This window comes from Schistocerca piceifrons, chromosome 3 (genome assembly GCF_021461385.2).
Source record: "Schistocerca piceifrons isolate TAMUIC-IGC-003096 chromosome 3, iqSchPice1.1, whole genome shotgun sequence".
In the NCBI taxonomy this organism is placed as follows: domain Eukaryota; kingdom Metazoa; phylum Arthropoda; class Insecta; order Orthoptera; family Acrididae; genus Schistocerca; species Schistocerca piceifrons.
The window spans coordinates 687,131,844-687,156,650 of NC_060140.1; positions in this window are offsets into that span (position 1 = coordinate 687,131,844).

The window sequence follows — 24,807 nt, forward strand, 5'->3', positions numbered from 1 at the left end:
TCTTCTTGAGGAAGAACCGTGCCAGATGTGTACGTTGAATCACACTTCCACACACAGAACAGCTACACTTGTGTTTTGTTGTTTCGTAGGTTTTATAGTTGCTGGGGACTTAATTAATTAATTGTGTTAACGAAAGTTTTCTTTCATTCTTTGTTGTTATTCTATGCAGTCAGATTGCGTACTAATTCTGGTCAGGGCCAACCGTTTACAAGACTTCATAGCCGGACATACAGCGACGAAACATTAAAATTATTTGTATTATATTTAATTAAGCCCCCATGCAATATCTGCTCTTACTTAAACGTAGTTTGCATCTGGCGCAACGCATTTACTAATTTGTCACTCTTTCTTTAATAGATCATCGGCAATTTGTTAGCTCTTTGTTGTAATTGTGTTTGTTGCATTTTGCATTGTCTTTGTTTCATTCGGAATAATTTTGATTTGTGAAATATGCCGCGAAAAACTGTTAACAGTACATCGCGATGTGTAAAGACAATCACTGCGTACCGACCACTAATATTATTTTGATCCTAGTGATTAGCAAACGAATTCAGTTGTGTCGTCTGTTACTTTAATGACAATTGATAACGAGGGACGTTTTGTTACAATGAACGCTGCCCAGCTTGACACACCCGGTTTGCTAAATTTAGGTAATGAACAGACAAATTTTTCTAACGAAAATGAACAGTGTTCTCAGAGTACGACAGATTTATTTAATTCCGCTGTAGTGACCAACAGTGCACATCCCATTAGCAGACATTTTCAAGAATCACAGAATATCCAAATGGATACACAAAACGTAACAATTGCAGATACACCATCACACAGTACAGAGAATAGAGACGCTAAGTTTGGCTGGGATCAAGTTATGGCATTATTGCTACAAATTAATGAATCGTGCAAACAACGTAATGAAAAATTCGACAAACTTAATGAATCACACAAACAACGTAACGAAAAATTCGACAACTATTTTAAACAATTTAATGAAAATTACGACAAACTTAATGAATCGTGCAAACAACTCAATGAAAAATATGACAGGTCGATCGAACTAATTAATGAAAGTTTCAAACAGTCGAATGAAAAACACGACAACCTTAACGAACAGAACAAACAACTTAGTGAACAGATTACAGCTGTTACCGTGCAACGTCATGATACTAAAGAACAATTACGTGACGAAATTAAGGCTTGTGCTACGAACGGTAGTGAAGAAAATAGATCTGTTGCACAAGAATTAAATAATACAGATGTAGCGACAACAGAATCACTAGGAGATGAAATTAGTGCGGTCCCTGAACAATGTTCTGAAAATGCGACACAGTTACACGACGAGTATAATTTAAAGTCACCAGAACATTCACACACTGTGGATACGGAAGTCGATAAGAAATGTGAACAGCAGAACAACCAAATTGACGAACGTATTAAAGTGACAGAAAGGAAAATTGTTTCAGTCACTAACACGTCACAGCATACGGCTCATTCCGAACATTTGTCACACTTACACAGCCAGTGTAACTTGAGTAATTTACAGAAACTACGTGACTTAAAATCCGAAAAGACACAGACAAACAGATTCTCATGTAATCGTGAACCTGTTCACACATTCAGTGACGAGAACGTTGATTATAAGCAATTTGTATCTGTAAAAAAACCTAAGGTATTTGAAAATGACAGAGCACAGGCACACGCATTGAACTGGATACGTCGATTTATTTTTGTACTTTCACCGCCATTGCCTGTAATGCAGAAACTAGCTTTGGACTGGATACAACAATTTACTTTTGAATTTTAACCGACATTGCCTGTAACGCAAAAGCTAAAATTTATTTGCAGCGCATAATTGACCTCAAGGGATTCATTACGCTTAAATGAATATGTGCCGTAGCGTGCACGGGGCCCCGAGCCGTAGTAGTGCTGTTTCATCTTTAGTTTTCTGCACTGCTGCCTTCTCTTCTACTATCCTTTATATCTATCAAAACGGCTCTCCAACTATTGCTCTATCTAGGATTAAAACCGTTAAAGAAAACCTGATACGACAAGTTTTTACCGAAAGTGACAATTTTTCATTAGATGCTCCAGAAATGACAACCACGAGAACTTTAATACAGATAAAATTGTAATCATCAGTATGTATAGCATTTTCAGGAATCGTCCAAATTTTCAGCAGTCGCAAACACATTTTAGTAACAATAGAGGTATTTCACCGCAACAGCATGAAAACCAACTGGTTAGCATACCTAACCAACAATGTAATGTACAAGGTCAACCAAGCTTTAATGTTTCGCCACGTGCACGTATAGCATCAGCTCCAACAAATAGTAACGCACAGCAACAAGGGAATCAGTACGTACAGAAAACACACTATTTCAATTCCTATCGCAATGCACCGTATAGAAATGACTATCATGACAGATGTAAAAATAATAAGCACAATTTTCAGCGTACATTTAATAACAGTCGATCTTATCAGCAGCAAGAACATCAGCAACAACATATTATCATGAATGAACCAGACAGTAGGTATCATCCAGAACGTAAGACGTCAGGAAGTAATAACAGAACAGTACAAATAGTGGATATGCCACAGCATCCTCCTGAGAATAATAACACGTCAGATAGAATTTGACTAGATACAGTACAGGTTGCATATTCCAGTGACGCAAGTAATACTTTTGACACGCAGAATCTAGTTCGCGAGAATGTTATTCGAAACATGCTTTGTAGAATGCACCACTTTTATCGCACCCGGATCTTAAAAGAAATTTTTCCATTGCCACCGACAGTTCTAACACCGCTTTAGGAGTACATATTTTTCAGGAAATTGAAGAATATGGTTATACAGTAATTAAAAACATCGCTTTTGCAAGTCGCATTCTGTCACCTGCTGAACGAAATTATTCTGTTACAGAACTTGAAACATTATGTGTTGTATGGACTTTTACCAGATTTAGGCATTTTCTTTATGGAAGACATACTACCATTTACACAGATCATAGAGCGATACAATTTTTACTTTCGGCTAAATTTACACACGACAGATTAAGCAGATGGAAACTATCTACAGGAATTTAATTTTACAAATGTTCACATTCCCGGCACACAAAATATTGTAGCAGACGCACTATCCCTTTTTCTCAGCAACAATCAGCAAGACATCAACCAACCTCTGCAAAGCAAATTTCAGCGTGATGTACGTTCAACAAGTTGCATTTGAAAATTTCATTTCGTCGTCATTACAAGACATAGCACAAGAGCAGAGTAAAGACAACGTATGGAAAGAAATTAAACACCTTTGGCAAGATAGGAATAATGTTACCATTAGAAACCATTACACTGTACACAATGACATTCTGTTTCACCGCTCTCATCATGACAGCAACAATTGGTTATTATGCATTCCTGACGAACTTGTTAACAAATTAATCTGGTATACTCATTTAAGTTATGCACATTACAGAGCCAGAAAATGTTTTCTTATTCTGAGACAGAACTGTTATTTTACCAACATATAGAAACGTATACGACGAGTTTTAGCGTCATGTAAAATCTGCCAGAAAGCTAAATCAGACACGACTTCACATATTCCTCCATTACATCCCATTGTACCTGTTAAATTGAGACATATGACCGCTGTAGACATTTTTGGTCCGATTCCCAGAACTAATAGAGGTTTTTGCTACATCTTTATCGCTGTTGAATTCACTTCAAAATGTGTTACCTTCACTCCGTTACGCAAAGCTACTGCTAAAACTGTTTCGAAATCATTTGTAAAACATTTTCTATTTCATGTAGGGCATGTGTTGAAAGTAATTTCCGACAATGGACCACAGTTTCGATCTGCTGTATGGACATGTATGTTACGAGCTAGAAACATTTCTCTGATCTATATTTCCAGGTACCATGCTTCTTCGAACCCTTGTGAACGATTAATGAAAGAAATTGGTAAACTGTGTAGAATATACTGCCATAAAAAACATATTGATTGGGGCACACACATACTCTCATTCCAGGATGTGTTGAAAGTAATTTCCGACAATGGACCACAGTTTCGATCAGCTATATGGACACGTAAGTTACGAGCTAGAAACATTTCTCTGATCTATTTATCCAGGTACCATGCTTCTTCGAACCCTTGTGAACGATTAATGAAAGAAATTGGTAAACTGTGTAGAATATACTGCCATAAAAAACATATTGATAGGGATACACACATACTCTCATTCCAGGATGTAATTAATTCCAAACTAAATTAATCTACTATGCTATCTCCGTCAGTTATACTGAAAAATGTTGAACCACCTAACAAAATTAAAGAGTTAGTAACCTTTCCCACATCTCGTCGACTACGACACCATGAAATAATTGACATTGCGCTGAACAACATCAAACGTGCCGCAGAGCGCCGGAGTAGACTGCAAAAACAGGTTTGTACACGCCGTGACTTTCACATTGGACAGAAGATATTAGTACGTACGCACTATTTATCCAACAGAAGAAAGAGTAGATGCAGTAAATTTGAGCTTCTATACGCAGGTCCATATCGAATTCGCAGCATTCCTCACCCCAATGTAGTACACGTCGAAACTTTGAGAACCAGAAAAACCAAAGGGAACCACCACATATCCAACATCAAACCTTTTATTGAATGAAGATATTTTATGATTTATCACACTGTAATGCCATTTCCTAATTTTTTTATGACCACTTATGCAATTATATCCACATGAGCACTTACTAATGATTGTCGTATTTTTTCTTGGCAAGTACCCGGCAATGTAAGGTTAGTAGGTCGCTTTTCTTGCCGTTACACATCAGACCGTGCATATTTTTCCAGATGAACTTACACATTTTTATGACCACTTATGCAATTATATTTATGTGACTACTTACTGATGATTGTCGTATTTTTCTTGGCAAGTGCCCGGCAAGGTAAGGTTAGCAGGTCGCTCTTCTTGTCGTTACACATCAGACCGTGTATATTTTTCCAGATGAACTTACACATTTTTTGACCACTTATGCAATTATATTTGTGTGACTACTTACTGATGATTGTCGTATTTTTTCTTGGCAAGTGCCCGGCAAGGTAAGGTTAGCTGGTCGCTTTTCTTGTCGTTACACATCAGAACATGCATATTTTACATTTTTCAAGTACGTATGATTGTTTTCCTGTTTTGTTTGTATGCACTATGAAATATTTAAGATATAACAATCACCAGTTGATTTTAACATTTTGCCTTATGATATCTCAACATCGTGAGCACTTTACTTTTTTTTTTGCTGCTACATTGTGATACACTGTGTACATTTTTTGCTTCTGAACACTGTCAATGTTTTTGACATATTATGTTTTATGTCATGCTATGCTGTATGCTCAATAATGTTATTTAATGGGTATATGAATTAAATGCAAGACATTAATCTTTGTTCATCATTTACAGAAAGAAATAACGTGTAAACGAAATAAATTAAACAGAAATGGGAATTTCACCTTCGGAATGAACGAAAGACGATCCAATACCTCATGACGAAGAGTAAATGGATCAGAATTAACAAGCATTAACAAGAATATACTATACACATCGTAGAATAGCAGTCTTAACTAATTTTTTCTTTCAGAATACGAGGCGATTGATGCAGGCTGTCAGACAGAACTACACATCTTAGTTTTAGTGATGAAATATGCTAGAGATAAGGAATAGTTGTATAATGAATATGAAGTGACTTTTTTGCAGATGATAATGAATGGTGATGAATAATGATGAAGAATATGCTACTATGGATAATGAAGTATTTCTTTACAGGTGATAATAATAATGGAGTTATGATAATATGGATAATGAAGTTTTTTCTTTGCAGATGAGGATAAGGTTCAAGTTTATGTATTTATGCTATGTAGTTATTTAAGTATTTGTTGCAGTACGTTTTGACAGTATGTCTTATATCGCATGGTATGATGACTGAATATTTTGGAAAGGACAGCTAGAGAACATATATTTTTTATACACATTTCGCTACCTGTTAATTCGAAGTTCACTACTTTTCAGCATAATATGCGTTTCTTCTTTCAGTTTAATAATCCATTTTTGTATATTTTGCAGGAGAAATTATTCATAAAATTAATGTGCTATAAGCAGTTGTCCATTAAACCTATGTCATTTATGAATGTGATCACATGTACTCTACTTGTTTCATAACCTTGCTACAGCTGACTCATGACGAATGACACATCTTCATTTGCAGCAATAACTCAAAAGCAAATATTGTTATCCCCCAGTAATTAATTATCGATCCTAATGCAATGCATTGCTAGCACACAAAAAAAATGCTTTGTAACTGGCCAATGAATGCCATTGATTATTGTGACAAGATGACCTATGATGCCAATGATTACTATAATTAGATTAACTATGTACAAATGATATGCCAATAATGGACTCTCATTTTGAATGATAACTTCTGAATAATACTGAATAATGTTTTGTAAAACTATATGAATACTTTGTAAGTGGCCAATGAGTGCCAATAATTACCGAAAGCAGATGAGTTATGAAAAGTGTTTTGTAATATTCAATACTTGCTACATGTTTAGTAACTGGCCAATGAATGCCACTGATTACTGTAATAAGATGACCTATGATGCCAATGATTACTATAATCAGATTAATTATGTATAAATGCTATGCCAATAATTAACTTATTTTGAATGATCACTTCTGAATAATGCATAAAAAATGCTTTGTAACTGGTCAATGAATGCCACTGATTACTGTAATAAGATGACCTATGATGCCAATGATTACTATAATTAGATGAATTATGTACAAATGCTATGCCAATAATTAACTCATTTTGAATGATCACTTCTGAATAATGCATAAAAAAATGCTTTGTAACTAGCCAATGAATGCCACTGATTATTGTAATAAGATGACATATGATGCCAATGATTACTATAATTAGATTAATTATGTATAATGCTATGCCAATAATTAACTAATTTTGAATGATCACTTCTGAATAATGCATAAAAAAATGCTTTGTAACTGGTCAATGAATGCCACTGATTACTGTAATAAGATGACCTATGATGCCAATGATTACTATAATTAAGTGAATTATGTTAATACTATGCCATTCATTGGCTACTGTTTTGAATGATGACTTCTGATGGTTTGTAACTAGGCAATGAGTGCCAATGTTCTCTGTAAACGAAAGATTTATGAACATTATTCTGTAATACTACATACATGGTACAGAAATGTTCAGTAACTGGGCGATAAGTGTCACCAATTACTCAAATCAGTTGTTAGACTAGTGTAATTCTCAATGAAGACAACTATGTGACTTAATGTCCTTCACCTTCTGACCTAATTACCAGAAATTACTGCAATATCCATTTGTCCTGTCTATCCTCATGATCATGGAGCACTATATTTGGTTTTTACACTAATTCGACGTTAGTGTACTTTACAAGAACATGGTGTTGACACGACATGCTGTCCACCACCTTGAACGATGGAGATGTTATTATGGTCCCACTGTTTGGTGTACCTAATGTACTATCAAAATGATAACATGGCATTTTATTACGACATTTCAGTGGCTTGGCTACACTGATTAATACTTCAAGGAAAAGGACTACAGATAGTCTCATTTGGTGTTGTGTTTGTATAGAAAGATATAGACTTTCAGTGCAGTTGCGTGCAACCTAAAGTGCTACAACCATGATGCAATCCTTCCCATTTCTTTCCTAATTCTTGTAAAATGATAAAGACATATACAGTGCATGTTCACTTTATGGCGTTTGTACTCATTACATATACATTTTGTGATTTCCTTATATGTTCTGTACTACAGTGCGTGTGCACTTTCATCATTTTGGTAACATGATTTGTATTCTTTGCATACACATTTTTGTGATTTGGTGATATGATCAGTACTACAGTGAGTGTGCACTTTCGTCATTTTGGTAACATGATTTGTATTTTTTGCATATACATTTTTGTGATTTGGTGATATGTTCTGAACTACAGTGGGTGTGCACTTTTGTCATTTGTCAATATGATTTGTACTTATTATGTTTTTGCAGTGTGTGTGCACTTTATGCCATTTGTTAATATGATTTGTACTCATTATTTATGCATTTTGTGATATGTTCTGTACTACAGTGCGTGTGCACTTTCGTCATTTTGTTAACATGATTTGTATTCATTGCATATACATTTTTGTGATTTGGTGATATGTTCTCAACAACAGTGCGTGTGCACTTTTGTTATTTGTCAATATGTTATTTTACTCATTGTGTATATATTTTGTCATTGCCTGATATGTTCTGTACTCAGTGCATGTGCACTATATTTTATTTCACGTTCCACACCTATATATATGTATATATTCTGTGATTGTAAAGTTAGTTAATTAAGAAAAATTTGTTTCTAATGGCAAGTCCAATTGACTCACCATCGCTGCCAAATTTTTGCCCCCCCCCCCCCCCCCCAGTGGAGGGTTATGTAAGACATATGCTTTGCCGGCGATGGGCGAGGCATGACAGAATCTCTGACCAGAGAGTAATTTATCGTTAGTTGTTGCTTATCGTTAGTCTGCGCTTGACTGCGCGAGTGGACAGTCGTAGTCGGTCGGCTTTAGTAGCGAGTGGGTAGTAGTCTGTAGTAGTCGGCGTGAGTCTGGTGGAGTCAGCATGCGTGGCTGTGTGCTCTACTCGCGACTCTGGTCAGGACTCTGGAGGATGAGTATTGTTGTAGAAGGTAAAGAAGCAGCCTTGCGCATATTTAATAATGTATGTTAATTGTAATTTAATTTGTTCAAAAAAATGCCCCAATAATAATTTTCATAATATAAAGCAACTCTTTTAAAGAAAAGCATTCATTTCAATTTAAAGAATTTCCAATGCATTATCATAGCATCCAAGAATCAAGTAAAAATATACGCCAGCATTGCACGAAGCTGTGTCGAAAAGTGACTAATTAAGAGCAGATATAATTGCAGTTTTATTGACGTAAGAATTTTTGTTTTTGTTATTCAGCATACAGGGCCGAAGGTCAGCACTGCTGTCCTTATAAATTCATCAGGTTACAAAACTTTTTTATTATTTTTTTCTGTGCTTAGGAATTTTTCTGTTTCGAACTTGACATTAAATGAGGAAAGAATTTTGTGGGAATATTATGTGTGAATGCATTTCTGCGCACAGACAATAAATGGGGGGCCAATTTAGTTCAGAGGTCAAAATATTTAAAATTCATTTAATTATTATTTTTTGCGGCGAGTCTACGCTTGGCTCATTTTTATTATTATATTTAACATTTTTATTTTTTGTGGGGGTTACACTTGGCTCCATTATTATTTAACTTTTTCGTGCGGTGAGGTTACAAGCAGGTTAGTGGATTTCAGGTAAATAAGAGCGAGATGTGACAGACTGTATGTCTCCAACGACAATATGGACGTGTACAGCTGCTCTAGCAGAAATGGACACCTTAATCACCCTTGCCAGCGCAGTGGGAGTGTTGTATACACAACATATAAATTTCTGATGCCACGCAATTACAAACAGTAATGGGTTTTACGTCCTTCGATTAGTGGAAATTTGCAGATATCACAGATCTTATGTCTTCACGCCTGATTTGTTTTATCTGTTGTAAGCTGTCAGGCAAATGCCACACCTTCCATGAAAACGCTGACATGATAAGTAAATCCAGTAGCATGTCACATAGCTCCGAATAAATGGTGTCATTAAATTAACCAAAGTAATACGAGTAACGAGTGAGCAAATGGAATACCACAGACTAACAAAAGAATGCCTAAATGCATGTCCTACCTTTCCACCGTTAGACAGACGCAGTTCCGAGGGGAGAAACGAGAACAGAAGCCGAGAGCAGAACCGTGTTAAGCTGAAGGCCCTGCGATAAGGGACGGACACCCACGTCGCCAGCTAACCGCTAGGACCGTCCCCCAGCCGCAAGTTTTAGCGTGAGACTTTTTCACGTCTCTGTTAAGTCAGGACCACCCCCTAGCCCATGTTAAAAGATAGAGCCCTCCAGAAGAACAGTATAGATCTTACGATAACACTAAAAGGAGCACACCAGCTGCAAGTTTTAGCGTGAGACTTTTTCGCGTGTCTGTTATGTTGCAAACTTTAAAAACATTGCCCCACCACGAAAAGTATAACGTTTCTCATTGGATAGACAGAATTTTTATAGGCGGAGCTTAAGGTTAACATTGAGACCCTGATTGGTCAGATGAAAACACAGCCAGATAGTGTTTTTAAACCAACTCCGGTAAATTGTAGTAAGGAGAAGTTAGGAGAGAGTTGCTTCCGAGACGGCGATGTGATCGGAGCTGTGCTGTCCGTCGCCCTCTGACGAACACCGACAAGGTAATGAACGCACGCGATGCCGCATAACAGCGCATAAAGCTTCACTCAGAACTGCAGAAGTCTCATCTGTTACACCCCCTTTTTGCGTAATGCTAGTGTCGATCGTCAATTAAAGTTCATGTTGTTCACATTTGCCACTTGAAGTAAAAATCTGAAACGCGATGATTTTTCTGTTATATAGGTATTGAGAAGCCACATCAGACACTGTAATTTACGACAAGTTAGATAAGTAATTAAAGATAATTGAGGGTCACTGTAGATCATTTTGATAGTTTTCTCTTTTGTGAATCTTAATTTAAACCTATATTATAGATGTGATATGGCAAATGTCATCCTTCGATCCATTGTAGAACTTGGAAACCCATTCAGGGAATATTCGTTCACATTTTTGTTGAACGCAGTTGGTTTTTACTATCCTGTATTAAAACATTTCCTTTTATCAATAGTGCAATTTATAAACAATGTTTTGTGAGTAGAATAAAATTTCCAATGGTAAACTTAACTGCTTTTTCGAGGTTATTTCACCAGGTAACTAAAAATAGGAATGCCCTGAACCCCGTCCACTAAATTTAGTTAGTATTAAGATTCTTTTACAGGGAGTGCAGTGGAGCTGACGCTGAAATCATTAAGTATTTGGTTATATCATCGCTAGTCTCACTGAACTCTTCTGAACTCTACATGTCATGTGTGGTCTGACGTCTCCTTACCAGCAACAGGTCCCAGGTTCAAACTACTCAATTCCCTAAAAAACACGCTGAGAGCGTCGTTGCGCGAAAGTCGTAGGGAGACACGATATAGAACAACAGACACCACCACAATGTTAGACTGTGTTATACGAATATTTAAAACAAAGAACTGTACTTAGTGTCTAAAGAATAGTGTTGGAAATTTCCATTAATCGTGTGGAATGATTTCTTCCGTCCACTCAATTTCAGGATGTTTCGTTGAACATGTGACAATTCTAATTTCTCCTACAACATTCAGCAGTTTGACAATCTATAGGATTGAAATGTGTTGTGCTTTATCACTGGTTGCTTTTTCTAAAATTTTCTATCGACAAGTCTTATGTGAATTTTGCTATCTCACTTATAAATGCTTAATGGGTAAACTTAATGGAATCTTCTAAAATGTTAATCGTGTCATGTTCTGAAGCAAATTCTCAGTTTGGTTTGCTGCAGTGCAAGGGTGATTTTACGTAAATTTTACCCTAATGTGGCATGGCAGTGAACTGAGCTGTTTTCAATATCACGTGTCTTTGCTAGGGCAGTGCCGTTTTCTACCTGAAATTTTTTTCCCGATGTGGCGCGACAGTGAAGTGAGCTGTTTTCATCATCGTGTGTCTTTGCTAGGACAGTGCTGTTTTTCTTATTTGTTTTATTGGGTTATAGCTTTCTGGGTGTATTTTGTCGACCACTGTATGTAGAAAACACAGACATACTGAATACAAGAACAACGTGCGATTGTTATGATCAACAACAAGTACCGAGAGTGTATAGTTTTGTTTCAAAACAAGGCAAATATCGCTGTGCACATAATTACAGTGCTGTACAGTTGGAAAGATGAACTGGGGTAACGAATCAAACGAAGTGGAATAACGGTGCAGTTAGCTACAGAAGACCGTTGGACTCCATACCGAAACATGAAATGTAATTTATTTTGCTTCAGAATTTTGTCGTTGCAGTTGGGATTCACCCCGTGTTACCGGTAAGGGCGATAACCAAAGGTTTGTATAACACGAGTATTAGAGATTACGAAACTACAACCAATGAGGTGTGGGTAGCTCGTCGTAAATAGGGAAATCTTGAATGCTGGGACCAGTTCATGGGGGGTTGAAAGAAACTTGTATATAGCGTGTATCCTGTCAGTAGTACGTTGGAACATGTAACGGAGAGCTAAGAAGTCCGTAAATCAGAGCATGTGCACGACAAATTCTGGAATAGAGCTAAATTGTGCCTAATGGCTGTACGTCTGTTTTTTCTGTCGGTGCGTTACTATCTCACTCGCTCTTAAGGGCAGCTATGCTGCTGCTCGTGGTTTCTCAGTGAGCTAGCCGTGGTGTAAAAGGGAGCTGCCGGTTCTATTGGAAACTCTAAGTACAGGACGTAGAGACAAGATATTCTGACCATCAAAATGATTTATGTTGCGTGATAGTTGCAAAATATTGAGTCTGGTCCACTATTTTGTGAAAATGAGAACGCAGAGTGAAACGACTGAGTCCACAAACACGGGCGTAAACGGTAGCCAACGCCGACTGGTCACCATATCATCAACTGCGTGTGGTGTCATTGGGTGAGTAGTATTGGACATGGGCTCCTGACAATGCTTTCCTTGTTATAAGTACCTTTCCGAATTTTGGTGCTGCTACTGCTCATTCTCTTTTCGTCATTAAGCCGAACGAACCCCGTTCCACTTCTCCGACCGAGAAAAATCCCTGACAATTCTTTGAGCCTAACACAGGTCCTCTAGATCACAGTTTAACTATCTGACCACTAAACTACGTGAAGATACATTCACACAGAAATGAAGAGTTGAAATATAACAACCAGCCTTTTCTTTAGATTTAATCTTACCAAGACTGGATTCAGAAGTGATCCCGACATTTGGATACTATGGTAATATTCTTAAAATTTTTCAAGTGATTTTTGACTGTGGCACATGTGTACACGACAGTTATTAATTTTAACCACAAATATTAAAACTGTAAATATAGTCTATTTGCCTTTTATCCTGTTAGACACTTGTCAGTCACATTCTGAAATACATTCCAAGCATCCAGCATGGAAACTGATTTATCGACCTCATCTGAGATTAACGATAACATTGACATCTGAAAGGTCGTTAATGGTGAAATATACTGCTCTCAATTTACGGGTATTCTGGTCAACCATTCTACTATTGCAAGACTACACTGAACTTGCAGTATGGTTTGGATGGCGATAATCGACAATGAGTTATCACCCTGACAGCAGTCACTTTAGGTAGTACAACTTCCACCTGACTACCTGCCCCCATGCGTCTACTAAATTGATTTTGCCCCTTAACTATGTTTGTTGTTGATAGTATGCATTATGGTTTATCATATTTAGCCGAGTCTAAATCACTTAAATATTGAAATAGTATTAATGAAATGGTGGCTCTGTCATTATTATAGTCAGATGTTGATAATTAATTAACATACGAGGTATATCTGGAAAGTAAGTTTCGATTGGTCAAGAAATGGAAACAACTGTGAAGATCTAATAAACCATTGCATATATGTTTTCGACAGTGTCTCTAGTACCCCTGACGGTTGCATGACTTTTCTCTTTTCAGTTCTGAATGCATGGTGAGTACATAAAGATGCGTAAAAAATAGTATATCCCGCAAAGTATGAGGCCTTGGTGAGAGATCTCGCCTGATGTCATGCAGCCAACATTACAGAACTGTCATACGGTTCCTACTTCGTGACAATTCTCGGTCGCAATCTTCAGGGGCAATGAAAATGCTCCTGCAGCGTTTCCGATTGGAAGTGTTTGATCACCCGCACTACAGCCGGTATTTGGCTCCCTCTGCGTTTCATCTCTGCTCACATTAACTACTGGCTAAGAAGACAACATTTTCGCACAGTCAGCGAGCTATGGATGAGCGTAGAGAATTGGCCGGAAGCACAGGCGGCTGGCTTCTATGACGAGGATATTGGAAAATCGGTATAACGGTGCGACAGATGTCCTAGCTGGAGCGGCGACTATGTAGAGAACTAGCTGGAAGGTGGAACCAACTGTCGCAAATAAAACATTTCTGATTTTAAATGTAGTTTCCATTTCGCGACTGATCGGAACTTACTTTCTGGTTCAAATGACTCTGAGCACTGTGGGACTTAACTTCAGAGGTCATCAGTCCCCTAGAACTTAGAACTACTTAAACCTAACTAACCTAAGGACAACACACACATCCATGCCCAAAGCAGGATTAGAACCTGCGACCGTAGCGGTCGCGCGGTTCCAGACTGCAGTGCCTAGAACCGATCGGCCACTCTGGCCGGCTTTACTTTCTGGACATGCCTTGTATCAACATGGGAGTGACCTTTTATAGAAGTCATGCGATAAGATTATTGATAAAAAACTGAACAAAAATACATTTTACACGTGATGACAAGAATAAAACAAGAACTGATGGGAGCGCAAATAAGCAACAACAGTTAACACTCCCCTGGATGGCCGCTGGTTGGTAAACACTAAGGGTGGTCTGATTGAACTATTTACTCTGGCTCAAAATAAGGATAACACAGTCTGAAAATATCTAACAGTAAATAGACTTTGATGGATTTAGTCTACACGGAAGTTATACTACCTCGGTGCAGCACAGGACAAGTGGCGAGATTGTGAACCTGTTTGCCCTAACAAGCAGGAGCAGCAGTAGAATACCCCTTTTCTGGAAGTGATGTGCCGTCTCATGTGACAGCCATGGTTCAAGCGATGTTCGGCGCCTGTAATTCCCTACTGCAGGCACAAAATACGCTGAGTCATGGCTGGCACTCTGTTAGAAGGATCACAATTAAACCTCTAACGTAGCCCAGAAATCTCAACAGATTCCAGCATGTGACACTCCCATTCACTGGTCATAACGTGGACCAATTAGTCTCACTGACGTGGCTGTGTACACTAGAAGATCAAATTTAAAGGTGGTATATCTATCACGAATAGGACAACCATCGGCACCGTGTTTTAGATGACTGAGGTCTAAACTGTTGGTACAGCTAAGCCCTCGCCACAAGCTTCCCAGTCAAGGCCAGTGCTAGGGCAGTCACACCCAGGACAAGTGTCCCAACTACAACTCACTGATAACAAAAGTCAAGACCAGAATCTTGTCCAGACCAGAGCGAATCAGAAAATCCCCTCCACACAGGAGTCTGAACTAGGAGACCTAGTTACTCCTCTCCTCACTTTCCTAAAACCCCGGTAAATTCAGGAAAAGCACTCCCATAACCGTCCCCACAAGCATTTTGTGCTATTCTCAGGACTACACGACCTCCATGTCTCCCCTCTAACCCATCTACTCTACTCATGGGCCAATTGTATTCAAAGATAACAACATTCTTCGCTTTTCAGGAGAAGCAGCCAATTCCTGACTCACAAATTCCTGCACAAAGGGAGGAGACGTTGTGCTCCTGACTTGTTCTTTCCCATGGTCACTTTAGGTCGTGTGTTATTTTTGAGTATCTGTACAGCTCTAAGGTAATACATTTATCTTGAAGATCACTATGTGGATGACCTGAACGTTACTGCATGTCCAGCCAGGGGTTCTGGATAAACTGTGAGAAATACTTTTGTGTCGAGACTCAGATAATTACAGATACACCATAAATGTAGCATTCCTCCTAAAATAGATTTGAAGACCTTTGGTTTCCCAGAAAAGATCGGCAGGCCGAGAGACGATAACACGTGATGGCTCCCTCAATAGTGTCTGGTCCACAGTGACATGGAAACTCGTGAAATTTTTTGGCCGCCATCCCTGTTCAGAAAGGGCGTTTACGACACTGTTGTAATGTGCAGGCCAGGCAACCTCGATATCTCTCGCGCCCCTGACCGTGCTGTGGCAGGAGGAACCTAACAGATAGATTCCAGTAGGCCGTTTGTCTCGCCTCTTCGACCGAACGCATGGTTTACACGCTGGTGAGAGAAATTTTTGGGAGAAGCATTCTGTGCTTCGGCATGTTCCTTTCCCCAATAGCTGCTCATGGCTTTCAAGCCCCAAATACCCATTGCAAGATTTACTGTTAAAAGACAAGACTGCTTTCTCATTCTCAACTCCAGAAAAATACTGTCTGGAGGAGAGCCACCATAAAGATACTGCATGAACTGCCAATGAACACGTTCCCATCAATGTCAGCTCATGCTAATAACTTCCTGACGTCTCACAAGAACGATATCTTGTGTGTAAAATCAACATTAAATTGTAATACTGAATATGGATAATAGTGAGAGAGTGACTCATCCTCTGTCACTGTCCCCCACGATGGGTGATTTCTGCATATGTTGTGCCTCACTCCAAAAGTCATAGTATAACATAGAACAGAGGAAATCATCAAATACTATCACGATCTCATAATTACGAACAAGTGTTGGGGGCGACTTTGGCCACAAAGTCTACACATAAGAAAAAAAACTTCCTAACTTGATCCATTCACTTCAGGGGTCACTCACTTACACATAGCTACAAACCTGCAAGATGCTTAGGTGAACAATGCTGAGTATAGGTGGAAATTTCTGAGTGTAGTATGACTTATATAGACCCAACGGTCGTTGCTACACCCCAGCCTTTACATACACAGTTACTAAGTGATTAAAAGGTTTTGCAGCAGTACTTTTTATTCACACATACAATTTCTGTGGTCAGAGACGACAGGTATCCCTAATCATATCAGAGTTCCGTGAATTTAGCACGGTTCTCTGCCTCAGTGATTGCCCCCTGCTAATCATAGACAAAGTTTCAGTCATCCTTGATATATAAACGGACAATAATTTTAACTTAAGAAACATACTCATTCTCAAAATCTAATCAAATAAGTAACATATTTCATGTATTGTCTTTATTTCCTACGGCAGTGTAATATAGTTTCTTCTACCTTGAAGACCTCTGAAAATCGTTCTCTTTACGTTAACATAATTGCTTGACAAATTATCTGCGATAGGTTACCTGAAAGTAAAACAGTTTCACAAGAAAGTATACTGGATTACATGGATGCCTGAAACGCGATTCATCATACCGCTGTGTCCACAGCTCGAGGTCTAGTGGCTAGCGTTGCAGCCTCTGGACCACGGGGTCCCAGGTTCGATTCCCGTCCGGATTGGGGATTTTCTCTGCCCGGGGACTGGGTGTTTGTGTTGTTCTCATCATTTCATCATCATCATCATTCGTGGCTGTGGCTAGATTGGACCGAGGAAAATTGGGACTTATGACCGCACAGTTGAGCGCCCAACAAACCAAGAATCACGATGACCATCACCATCATATAGCTGTCGCCACAAGGATCCATGTTGAGACACGTTAAATTTATAAGGACACACAAATAGATCATGGCACTAAACACACCCTCCTGCAATTTATTCTTCTTGGATCGCCACTGTAATAAAATACAAGAAGACAAATTAGGTTTCTGTTGCAGGTTGTTCCTCAACCTCACCAACGGTCCCCTTCTTACTGTCCTTCTTTTCCTGAAGATGAGGTACGCCACACCACCGTGAATCGCGCTGTAGGTGCTCATTCTTCATAGTGTGTCTTGCCTATGACACTCTCTAGGCGGCAGCAAAACACAAAGACATCGGGAAAGGATTAATGGCAAGATTAGCGATGGCCTATAATTCCAGCAAATTTCGCGTCTCCACGCACCAAGTGTGTGAACAGCTAATACTGCTCACAACAAACACTAAAATAGCGGAAAACATGCACAATGGCATGGGTGCAATGTCGTCATCAGGCTAAACACCGGAGACCAACGTACACTCGCCTCTTGGGCAGTGCGTACGATACCGCGAAAAACGGACAGACATGCTCTGCCTGGTCATAGTGATGTTAGGGAAAGCTCTACTACGAGACCTGCACAGCTGAATTTGTTGCTCATAAAGCCGTCGTCTCTTGACTAATATTGTTATACTCTTTCAAGCATGATCATCGACAACAACAGTACAGTCCGAAGACATAATGGCCATGGTCACAAAAGTAAATGCAGGTTGGACCCTGAACTCACTTCAGTACTTGCAGAGATTGCCATAACACAGAAAGGTTTCAGTTAATAAGAAGAGTTCTCTACTTATGACGAATTTCTATAGAATCCTGACTCCGGCTACAAGCTGCTAATCAACGCAGTGATATGATGGTGTAGCAACCACGCTATTTATTTGACAACGTTACTCAAGGAGTCATACCATAAGCTAATGAATGACAACCAGGAATACATTATATCACAGCTTCAATAAATGAATAATGTGGACTGCGCTACACAGTATCACCTAGAATTGTGTAGTTCAAAAATGGTTCAAATGGCTCTGAGCACTATGGGACTTAACTTCTGTGGTCATCAGTCCCCAAGAACTTAGAACTACTTAAACCTAACTAATCTAAGGACGTCACACACATCCGTGCCCGAGGGAGGATTCGAACCTGCGACCGTAGCGGTCACGCGGTTCCAGATTGAAGCGCCTACATCCGCACGGCCACACCGGCTGGCGTTGTGTAATTCGTTGCAGATCTATGTACAAAATGATTATATCCTAACTACTACACTCAAGAGCCAAAGAAACCGGTACAACTGTCTAATATCGTGTAGGGGCACCGTGAGCACACGGAAGTCGTGCAACACGACGTCGCATGGACTCGAATAATGTCTGAAGTAGTGCTGAAGGGAACCGACACCATGAATCCTGCAGTGCTGACCATAAATATGTAAGAGTGCGAGGGGTGGAGATCTCTGCTGAGCAGCACGTTGCAAGGTATCCCAGATATGCTCAATAATGCCCGTGTCTGTGGAGTTTAATGGCTAGAAGGGTGCTCCTGGAGCAGCTCTATAGCAATTCAGAGCGCGGATCGTGCCACATTGTCGTGCTGCAATTTCCCAAGTCCGTCAAAAAGCACAATGGACAGAGGAATTTTATTGACTATGAATGGATGCTGGTGATCAGACAGGATTCTTACATACGTCACCTGTCACAGTCATATCTGGGCGTATCACAGGCATCCAATATCACACCAACTGCACACGCCCCATACCATTACAGACCCTCCATGAGCTTGAATAGTCCGCTGCTGAGATGCAGCGTCCATGGATTCATGAGGTTGTCTCCATTCCCGCACATGTCCATCCGCTTGATACAATCTGAAACGAGGCTTTTCCGACCCGGCCACGTGTTTTCAGTCATCAACAGTCCAATTTCGGTGTTGATGGGCCCAGGCGAGGCGTAAAACATTGTGCCGCACGGTCATCAAGGGTACACGAGTGGGCCTTCAGCTCCGAAAGCCCATATTGATGATGTTTCGTTGAATGGTTCGCACGATGACATTTCTTGCTGATCCTGAATTTAAATTTGCAGCAATTTGCGGTAGGGATACACTTCTGTCATGTTGAACGATTCTCTTCAGTCGTCGTTGGTCCCGTTTTCGCAGCACGTTTTTCCGGCCGTAGCGATGTCGGAGATGTGATGTTTTACCGGATTCCTGATGTTCAAGATACACTCGTGAAATGGTCGTACGGGAAAATTCCCACTACATCGCTACCTCTCCATGCACCGATTTTAACCCAACGTTCAGACTCACTTAATCTTGATACCCTACCATTGTAACAGCGGTAACCGATCTAACAACTGCGCCAGATACGTGTTGTCTTATACAGGCGTTTCCGAACGCAGCGCCGTATTCTGCACGTTTCGTATATCTATATTGGAATACGCATGTCTTTGGCGCTTCAGTGTAGAATGTTATAGCAAAAAGCTGATACACAATTACTGATTGACTTACTTTTCTGTTTATAGGAATCCCCCATCTTGTTGAGAGCCATAGCGTTTGTCTCACTGAAATACTTCATTTTCAGATATAACATTTTGCAGATACGCCGTCGATATAAGACTTATACAAACTGAATATTCCTACCTCTGATTAATTATCACTGCCCAAAACAGGATTACTAATTTACCAAATGTTACAAAATTTACTGTTTTCAAAACCTTAACATTCTCTCAATTCGAATTGTACATAGTTACTAATAAAGCACACATCATCATTCTGAAACTGCACTCATCTTTTCTGAGTCCGTATTTCATATTCGTTAGGATAATGCTAGATAACAGCGGACTAACTTATTAGTTTGCTATGAATGTGATTTGGCAATGGGTTCAACAGGTCAGCTGCTACATTCGACTGAGGATTCACCGCACGTTTCCCCTGATCATTGCTACCGATCTGACATTTGTGTCGAGATTCGAATATTCTTACTATTTTGGAGTGTACGTGCGTTGCTTGTAGGGAGCGTGCGTTCAGGTTTCCACTCTGGGGTGATTTCAAATGCTCCTCGTCGTAATGGCACACAATTCTCCACTGAAACTGACAGCCGATCCACTAATTTTAAATCCCTGAGGACGCTTATCAAATAAAACTACCATAATTTACGAAAATATGCGAAGGCTACAGCTAATCTGTCATCCCACACGTTATCACAATGCCGTTCTCTGTCAGGAACAATCAACAGGTGGCACAGAAATCGCAACGACAAATGAATGAAAATAAAAACCAACAACACACACAAAATTTACAACTCATCGAAAAATTTAGCGCCAGCAATTCTTATGGTTACGCATAACTTATTTACCTCAGTGCACCAACTGAATTTCAACATAAGAAGACGAAGCATTGTAACGGAAAGGGCATCTGACAGTTACAGAAGACGCCATAGTTTAGGATCCTGGCAATGGTCACCTAAATGCAAGACTGCACTTTACTTGTTATGTGTTTTGGAAGGCGACAGGCGACTCTGATTTACTGACATTACAGCAAGCACTTTAACTAGTAAACATTCCACGTGACCATCTACGTCTGTTAAATTCATTTTGTCCTTAAACTGTGTTTGTTGTTGATAGCCTGCATTAGAGGTCATCAAATTTATCAGAATCTAAATAAATTTTAATGCTGAAACATTACTAATGGAATGGTGGCTCTGTCATTATCTTAGTCAACTGTTGATAGGTGATTAATGTATCAACACGGAATTGAACTTTTATAAATGTGATGGCTTACGATTACTGATTAAAATTAGACAAAAGTACATTTTATGCATCTTAACAAAAATAAAACAAGAACTGATGGCAGCACAAATATGCTACAAACTGGTTTACAAAGATTTAGGTTTGTCTGATTGAACTAATTACTCTGGCTCAATCTATGGATAACGCAGTCTGAAATTGTCTAACACTCAACACACTTCCCTGTATTTATGTAAGTTACATTACATTGATGCAGCTGAGAACAAGTGGCAAGATTGTGATTTTGTTTGCGCTAACAAGCCGGAACAGCAATAAAATACCCCTTTTCTCCATGTCTGGTGTTGTTTCAGGTGATGGTCATGGTTCAAGCGTCTGCAGAGCAGTGACGTTTGGCGCCTGTAATACCTTTCACAGGCACCAAATATGCAGAGAAGCGGCTGATGGTCTGTTAGATAGATCGCAATTACTCTCTAATGGAGCCAAGAAATATCAGCGCATTCCAGCGAGTGACACTCCCGTTCACGAGTCTTACCAGGAACCAATGCAGCAGTCCACACAAGGTGATCAAATTTCAGGGCGGCGTCTCTATCACAAATAAGGTCGCTCTCAGCACAGTGAGTTGTCTGGGATGACTAAGGTCTTAACTCTCAGTACAGCTAAGTCCTCACCACAGGGTCCCCGGGCAAGACCAGGGCTAGTGCCAAGTCGCTCCCAGAACAAGTGTCCCAACTGCAATCCGCTCATGACGAAAGTTAAGACCAGAATCCTCTCCAGAACGTACTCTGAATCAGAAAATCCACTCCAGACTAGACTGTGAATAGAATGACAGAGTTTCTCCTCTCCTCACTTTCCATCAAACCTCCATAAAATCTACAAACCCTGTCCTACTACTGCCCTCACAAGGGTTTCGCGCCTATCATAAGACTCCACGAGCTCCACGTCTTCCCTCTAATTGTCTGCTCTACTCGTTGGCCAATCCTAATCAACGTTAAGAATATCCTTCTCTTTCAAAGAGAGGCAGCCAATCCCTGACTCACAATTTACATCACAGAGAGAAGGAGACATTGTGTTCTTGACTTGTTTATTCCCATGGCCACTTGAGGCAGCGTGCTATCTTTGAATTTCCTTATAGCTCTAAAGTGAACAACAATTTATCATAGAGATAATTACACGGATGGCACTAACGTTACTGCATGTCTAACCAGGAGTCCCGGCTAAACAACAAAGTGCTTTTGTGTCCCAACATAGGTCATTTCATAGCTGCCATGTAGTGTTCCGTCTAAGACTGTTTTGAAGACCTGTGGCTTCCCAAAAACTCTGCAGGCCAAGGTACGACAGCCCTGACGGTTCCATTGATAGTTTCCAGTCCATGGTGAACATGGAAACTCGGGAATCTTTATGACCTCCATCCCTGTACACATAGGGAGTTTACGACATTGTAACGCATTGGTCAGGCAACCTACAGCGCTTTCACCCAGTATTCTGTCCCCAGTAAGTGTTTCGAGGTGTCCCTTTCCCTAATAGCTGCACATGGGTTCCAAGCACCAAATGTTCACTCCAAGATTTACTATTAATTGACCAAACTGCCAGCTTCTTCTCAACACCAGAAAATAGTATTTGAAGGAGAGCTACCATAAAGATCGTGCATGCAATGACAATGAACACGTTGCCATCAAAGCCTACTCATGCTGATGACTTCCTATCGTCTCACACAAACGATGTCTTGGGTGTAAAATCTATATTAAATTGTAGCTTTGAATATGGAGAATAGTGACTCATCCACTCTCACTATCTAAATTTCACTAGGATACTTCATGTCAGCAAAACATTTGAGGTACTAGTTCTTATCACCTCATTGTCCACCAGCGTACCAGTGCTAGACTACCAGTAAAATCTCATTGTGGCAGCGTATCACATAGTTCAGAATGCTAATAATGTATTAAAAGATCTGCATATTTCTTAAAGGAATGGGTTTTCGTACAGACGACCTATCTAATGACCCTTTGAAAATATTTGTTTCTGTATTTCTCGAACTAAAATATCGTCTGAGATATCGACAAAAAACTATTTATAATTTCCTTTATACCTTCCATTAGTTAGTAGCTACATTGATTACGGAAAACAATAAAACATCAAAAATAATAAATGCCCCAAAAGTTATCGTTCTATATATTCGAATGTATGTGGATCACATGTAATTCCATCACTAAATCAATGAAACATGGTTTACGACGAAAAAATTACATCGCCGTCATTGCCTCTTTGCTCCAATGATGAATCCCTTGTAGACCTCTATATTTCATTTCACATTGTTCAGTATTCCTATAAACAATATTACAAACCACGAACAGCATCAAGTAGTTTCCAAAACTATATTCACTGTCAACAGCGTCTGACCTGTAACATCCATGACGAATTTCCAAAATTACCTTTACATCCATCGCTATCGTCTCTTCAAGAATGACGCGCTGAACTCATCAGCTAGGAAGTCCCTAATCTAGTCGGCTTTGTGGACCGAGTATCAAATGGTTCAAATGGCTCTGAGCACTATGGGACTTAACATCTGAGATAATCAGTCCCCTAGAACTTAAAACTACTTAAACCTAACTAACCTAAGGATATCACATACATCCATGCCCGAGGCAGGATTCGAACCTGCGACCGTAGCAGTCGCCCCTGTCGTTGGTACCTCAGTTCTTCCAGCGACGTATGATAAAGTGTTTCTACAAGAGGAGTAAGTCGATTCGCATAACGTGTGTTCATTCTTACAGGACATTGCCAGTTTCAGACGACTTTCTATTGTTTTGCTATTTTTAAATCACGATTAGCTCGCTGAGGAAGTTTTCAAGGCGGTATCATAACACAATCTACTGCAGAAAAACAACTTTGGGATTTCCTGAATACCGATTGAGTATTTCGGCTTTTTGTGTGTCTTCTTGCATTTCGGTGTCAGTGGGGTCACTAACAATCGGTGACTTAAGTTTGCTTACGCACTAATAGACGATAAAACATTTATAGAATGTTGGTCATACTGAATATTAAAATTCTGCTTTTTAGTTAAATATCTTCCTAAAGATATTTTCAATAAATTTAAATTAGTACCAGAGAAATTTCATGTTTCATAAGTCAATGACGGACAAAATGTCAGCTTCTTTTTATCCGACTTACCTTTCCAAACTTTTTCTAGTGTTCTGGACTCAAAAATATTGTGTTTGTCATACATACGTCAACGGAATTTCTAAAATACCTCAACAATATGGTGTAGCTTCAGACATGATAGAAAATCATCACTATTGTAGTTTTTGTACTACTTATGCTGTTCAAAGTGAAAAAGTAAAATTTCTATTTTATACTAATAATTGCGCTAGAATGTAGACCACAACCCACAAGAATTCATTGTGTACGTTGACGTTTTACCTCGGGCGACATACAGTGAAATATGAAATTCGGGAGGCTTGTACTTCATCCGTGCACACTAAAAGATTCTGTAACGCACTAGGGGTGTATGTTTATGAAAAGAGTAGATCGCAGTTTGGGAGGTTAGTGCCGTCTAGTCTAATATTCTAAAGGTCATTATATCCGGCTGCTCCGTGACGTGTTTTTTTTTTTTTATTTTGTTCACCTCTCATTTAAAACTTGTTTCTCACACCACTGGTACCTGGGGGTACCGGTCGTTATAAG